This window comes from Microtus ochrogaster, linkage group LG5 (genome assembly GCF_000317375.1).
Source record: "Microtus ochrogaster isolate Prairie Vole_2 linkage group LG5, MicOch1.0, whole genome shotgun sequence".
NCBI lineage: Eukaryota > Metazoa > Chordata > Mammalia > Rodentia > Cricetidae > Microtus > Microtus ochrogaster.
The window spans coordinates 6,647,341-6,653,002 of record NC_022031.1 but is presented as its reverse complement, the minus strand read 5'-3'; the positions used below and the strand labels follow the sequence as shown (position 1 = coordinate 6,653,002).

Genomic DNA, 5,662 nt, shown 5'->3' with positions numbered 1-5,662 from the left:
GTGCATCAGTGGATAAAACAGGACTGTCATATCCTGCCAAGACAGGGTAAGATAGTTTTGAAAAGTTCCTTGCCTTTAATAATGGTATGTCAGTTATGTTAGGCCTTAGCCAAAGTTGGTTGTCTCAACATTGCAAACGAGACTTTGGGTGATTGCCTAGGTAGTCAGTTGTCTGTGTCAAATGTTGCACATTTTGGATATATCTCGTTTGTTAAGTAATATTTATTCCCTTCTCAGATCTTTGACGGAGTTGAAGATTATATAATTGTAGTTACTCTCTACATTATTTAGACTCCTTGAGATAGAATATTTAGTAAATCTTTTGATTCTCAATATTGTTTGTTATATTTATTATTTGTTATTATTGTATATAGTTGTATTTGGTTTAGTTCTGTCTTATTTAGACAAAAAGGGGAGATGTATGGATAAGTCCCCCCCCCTTAGGGGGCGTGTTCGCCTCGGGCTAATGTTTGCCTATAAATTTGGTGAGCGTGCTCCCAGCCACTGCTTATGCTTTCCTGGTCTCCATGGGAATGGTGGTTCTGTAAGTCTATTTCTCCATTATATATATATATATATATATATATATATATATATATATATATATAAAATCTGTCTGCATTCATTTACGCCGTTACAGGTGTATATAGTCTATGATTTGTACTTATGAACCATATTTGACTTTCTTGAGAATCCTTATTGGGTAGTTATTTTTCCATCTGTCATCATTCAAACATCTGGGGTCTCTTGAATTTTTAAGATGAGTATTTTCCTGCAAAGACAAGAACAGAACCCTGCCCCCATCGTATATGCTTTTCTTACCACCTGTATGGTTATAAACATTGTGGATGACCTGTCATTTTTCCTTTTCAAGAGGTTTCTTCTCTTCAAACAGGACCTTTATAAATTTTGATAGTACCCATTATATTTCTTCTACTGTAGAAACAAGAGCAAAACCCCTTCCCTAATGCAGCAAATCTCCTGGCTTCCATTGTGAGGTCAGCACATCCTTAAAATAAACTTGTTGATTTAATTCAGCAGACTTCTCCATTATCCAATTTCTTTGTGCTTCTGTTGTCCCTTTCTCATTAACGTTAAGAAAATTCAGCATGGTGGTGGTGGCACATGCCTTTAATCCCAGCACTCGGGAGGCAGAGACAGGCAGATCTTTGTGAGTTCGAGACCAGCCTGGTCTACGAGAGCTAGTTCCAGGACAGGCTCCAAAATCACAGAGAAACCCTGTCTCGAAAAAAAAAAAAAAGAAAAAGAAAAAAAAATTCAAGGTTAATAAAGCATTATGTAATCTATTTTGGGGGGCATTTTCCAACCCTTTTTGTTTGTTTAACATATACTTTATAGGTCAATTTGATCTTTCTATAACTGATTGACTGTAGAATTGTGTGCTTAATATTATAAGAAGCAGAAAATCTTTCCTAGAGACATAAAATGGGCCATTATCTGTCTTTATTTGTGCAGGTATACCCATGATGGCCATAACTTCTAATAAATGTGTGATTACTGAATCAGCATTTTCTGAGTTTAAAGCAGTTTCCCAATGAAAGCCTGAATAAGTGTCAATGGTGTGGTGTACATATTTTAATTTTCCAAATCCTGCAAGGTGGAAAAAATGCATCTGCCAGATTTCATTCCTTTGAGTACCCTTTGGGTTAGTCTCTGCAGGTATTTGGTTATAGAAAGAGCAAGTAGGGCATCTCTTTATAATCTCCTTAGTTTGTTGCCATGTAATAGAAAACTCTTTCTTTAAACCTTTGCTATTGACGTGATATTTTTTTATGAAATTCTGAGGCCTACAACATGCTTCGAATCAATAATTGATCAATTTCTGCATTATCTTGTGCTAGAGAAGCTGGAAGATCCATATGGGATTAGATGTGTGTTATGTTTATAGGACAAAGCCTAGTCCTGATTATGTCTAGCACCTGAATAAGCAATAAAGTCAATTCTGTATCATCTGGTATGAATTCAGCAGTTTCAATATGCAAGATAAATCTTTCCGCATATTGTGAATCAGTAACTATATTAAGAGATTCTTTAAAGTCATTTAGCACCATGAGAGTGGCATATAATTCTGCCTGCTAGACAGAATTATAAGGGCTTTGTTCAACCTTACTCAATTCTTCTAATTTGTAACCTGCCTTCCCTGATTTATTTCCATCAGTATAACATGTATGGGCTCCAGTTATTGAAGTATCACGTACAATTCAGGGAAGAATCCAAGAAGTTCTCTTTATAAAGTTAAGTCTTTCACTTTTGGGATAATTGCTATTAATTTCTCAAAAAAATGGCACAAGCTCTTTGCCAAGGTTCATTGTCTTCCCATAACTTTTTTATTTTATCAGTAGTGAAAGGCACTATAATATCTGTTGGGTCTATACCTGCTAGTTGCCAAAGTCTCAATTTACCCTTTATAATTAATTCAGAAACATTTTCCATATAAGCTTTTAATTTTTTACTTGGGTTTATGTGGTAAAAAAATCCATTCTAAAATAATATCTTCCCTCTGCATTAGAATCCCTGTAGGAGAAATTCTGGAAGGCAATATGACTAGAATACAACTAAGATTTGGATTCACTTGCAGGAGTTCCTTCTGCTCCTTTAGCCAATAGCCACTAAGATACCAGCCCACTGGGAGGTGGTCTCTCTCTCTTTAAAAAAGCAGCGACTGCCCTCCCCTCTTTCTTGCTTCTGGCTCTACTTCCAGCTACTAGGCTCCTTTCCTGATCGTGCAGAGGGCTGTTGTCTGGGACTGTGATCTGTAAGTTTTTCCTTCTTAAATAAATAACCATTCTATTAATTATAATTCCAAACTGGTGTGAGATCGTCTGTGACTTACATCTTCATCTGGCACCCATCGTGGGGCTCGAACCCACGACCTTGAGATTAAGAGTCTCATGCTCTACCGACTGAGCTAGCCAGGCTGGCAGAAGGCAGCTAAATGGGGTGAAGGGGGGGTTCTAAAACCAAACGTTTGGGCACCAGGTTCTACTATTCTGCCATTTACAGAGGAGATATTATTCCTAGAAATTCCTTGCCTACAATCCCTTCTCAGATGTGCTATTTTACCACAATTAAAACATTTGGCAGTTTGATGTCTCCTCATTACTTTGGAAATTGCTTCTCCTACCCAAGATTCAGCATTATAGTCAAATGTCTCAGTGCTCATTGTATGCAGAATACATTCATTTATAAGTGCAGATCTAAATCATAAAGGCCAATTATCTTTTTGCTTTCTAAGTTTGCTTAAAATTCAGAGATTCAAAAATTATTCATTTAGCTTCTGGGTCTATCACTCCTATTTGTACAGCCTCACTTAATCTTTGTAAAAAAAAAAGTTAGTAAAGTGTTCTCTATAGCCTGTCTAACCCTGGTATATGATTCAATTCTGTTTCTTAGTTCTTGAATCTTGTCCCAAGCAGTCAAGCATTTTTTTTTTTTTACTTTTATCTGCATTTATTTCATGTTGAATTTATTCCTGTGCCAGAAGTTTTTGTTTCTTTGGTTTCTTTTGGGATATCTTTTTCTTCTGTGCAACCTCCTCTTATGACTTTGTAACAAGCTGTTCCTTTTCAGTGAGGATCATCTCAATGTGCCAGGGGGAGCCCATGTATGGGTTAATCTAGCCATGAGCTCTATAAGTTTGTCAGCACATCTTAGATTCTTTGTTCACCTGCATGTGTTCAATGACCTGAGAGTCTACATCTAAACCTTTCAGTTTAGCATTGCTCTCTGCATTTTTAAGTATGTGCAGCAAAAATTCCACACTCTTTTTTTGGCTACCAACCCTGTGTTCAGCCCCACTGTTTAGCCTGGGCAGACCTACTGACTCCATTATTGTACCGTCAGAATGGCACACACTGCTTCTTCAAAGTGACATCTTTCAGATACTTGGTGGCTTTTCAAATATGCATAACCTTGATGGCCTGGGCCATTTCACAGGTGTTCTTAAAGCAAACCCAAAGGTTTGATCCTCCCAATTTGCATGATTTTGTAGGGTTTTCTGAGTCAAGAGAACAGCGAACCATCTTCACAGGTCACCTCTGGCCGCTTACAGGAAGAGGAAGAGCAGCATTCATGACTTCTTCATGGCATGGGGACAATACTCCTTCATCATAAAGAGCTTGGTCCTGTGGGTCAGCATAAGGGCCTTTGCCAAGAATTTGATCTTGGGAAACCTCAAGACTTTTTGCTTTATCCTGTTGTTCCATATTTTTGGATTCTTCCCTAAAATAAATTCCAAACATCAAGGAAGATCTGCCATCCAGGACTGCAGAAACTAACTGTGAAAAAAAGTCATGGGGGGTTGCTCTGATGTTAGAAGCCCAAGACTTTATCATCTTCTTAAAAAATGTAAAGGCAAGCCATAAAGTATGACAGCTTGCTTAATTTCTCTTAGATCATTCATTCCTATTGGTGTTCATCTACCTTCTTTGGCTCATTTTGAGCCTTTAGAAGCTGATGCTTTGTCAGAGTAAATTACAGGGTAGGAAGCTAAAACCCTGGGCAAGCCAGTTCTGACAGCCACTGGTGATGTTGCATCCTGTCCTTGTGCCTTCTTTTCCTGTTCATTATCACCAATAATTTCCTCAGTCATTTCAAATCTTTTTATTATTGTCTTTTGTAAAGCCTAAATCTCCTGGTCCATATATATTTCTGGTGATTTCATTGAGGCATCAAATCCCTGGGCCTCATTCTGCACCTGTTATTTCAAGGTTTGTTCTCCTTCTTAGACTTTACTTGAATATCATGTAGCTTGACATCCTGGAAGTACATTCTTTCTCTTAATTTATCAAAACTTTTTGATATTTTTTGAATGTCAAATTCAACAGTATGAATTCTTTCAGATAACTTCCTAGTACCCTTAGGTATGGAGTCAATTCTGTCTGTCATAGTATTAACTTTTTCATTATTAGTCTGTAAAGATTGTATCATTCCTATGAGTGCTATATTCTTCCTTAATGATAGAGTATGGAGAAGAAAACTGAAACTTAGTAACCAATAAATTGAGGTATCCCCATAGTCATATAAGCCTCACATAATACAATCCATAGTATTAGCAAAAAAGTACTAAAAGCCACATTGGTAATGAAATCTGCCATATTATCTGTTATCCAGCAGACGGCGCAGTTGCAGAGTCATGACTAGAAGCAATGCAATGGTGACAGGAATAGTCCTGGGCTGTTTTAGTTTCCACCTTAGTACTTGTTAAAGACTGAGAATTATGCATTGCTTGACAAATTAAATGTAATTAAATCAATTCCATACATGGAACAAGAAGCCCAGAGTCCAGGAACAGAGAACAGAAACCTGGAAGAGGCACATGTGTCAGGAGCCATTTCCCCCAAAAAATATTGCAGGGACCGTTGTCCTGAGGAGTTTGCAGAGAGCTCCACACTCCAACGGTATTAAAATTGTTTTGTTGGCAGAGCCTACCCCACATCCAACTATCTTGAGAGCTATATGTTACCAGAACCCACCCCACATTCCAACTATCTAGAGAAGTAGGTGTGTCAACTCGTGACTTCCTAACCAAGGAATTGTGACCTGACCGATCTTAACCTCCTGGCCGATGACCTTGTAACTAGCTCAAACCATTGCTGCAAGATTCCTTCCTGCCCATGCCCCTGCCCCCCATCTCAACCCA

At 38.0% G+C, this 5,662-nt stretch overlaps 1 pseudogene; it reads right to left on the bottom strand.

Annotated features, from left to right (window-relative positions):
- Nucleotides 1-3,487: 3,487 nt before the first annotated feature.
- On the bottom strand, nucleotides 3,488-4,043 carry LOC106144200 (annotated as a pseudogene).
- Between the last annotated feature and the right edge of the window lie 1,619 nt (nucleotides 4,044-5,662).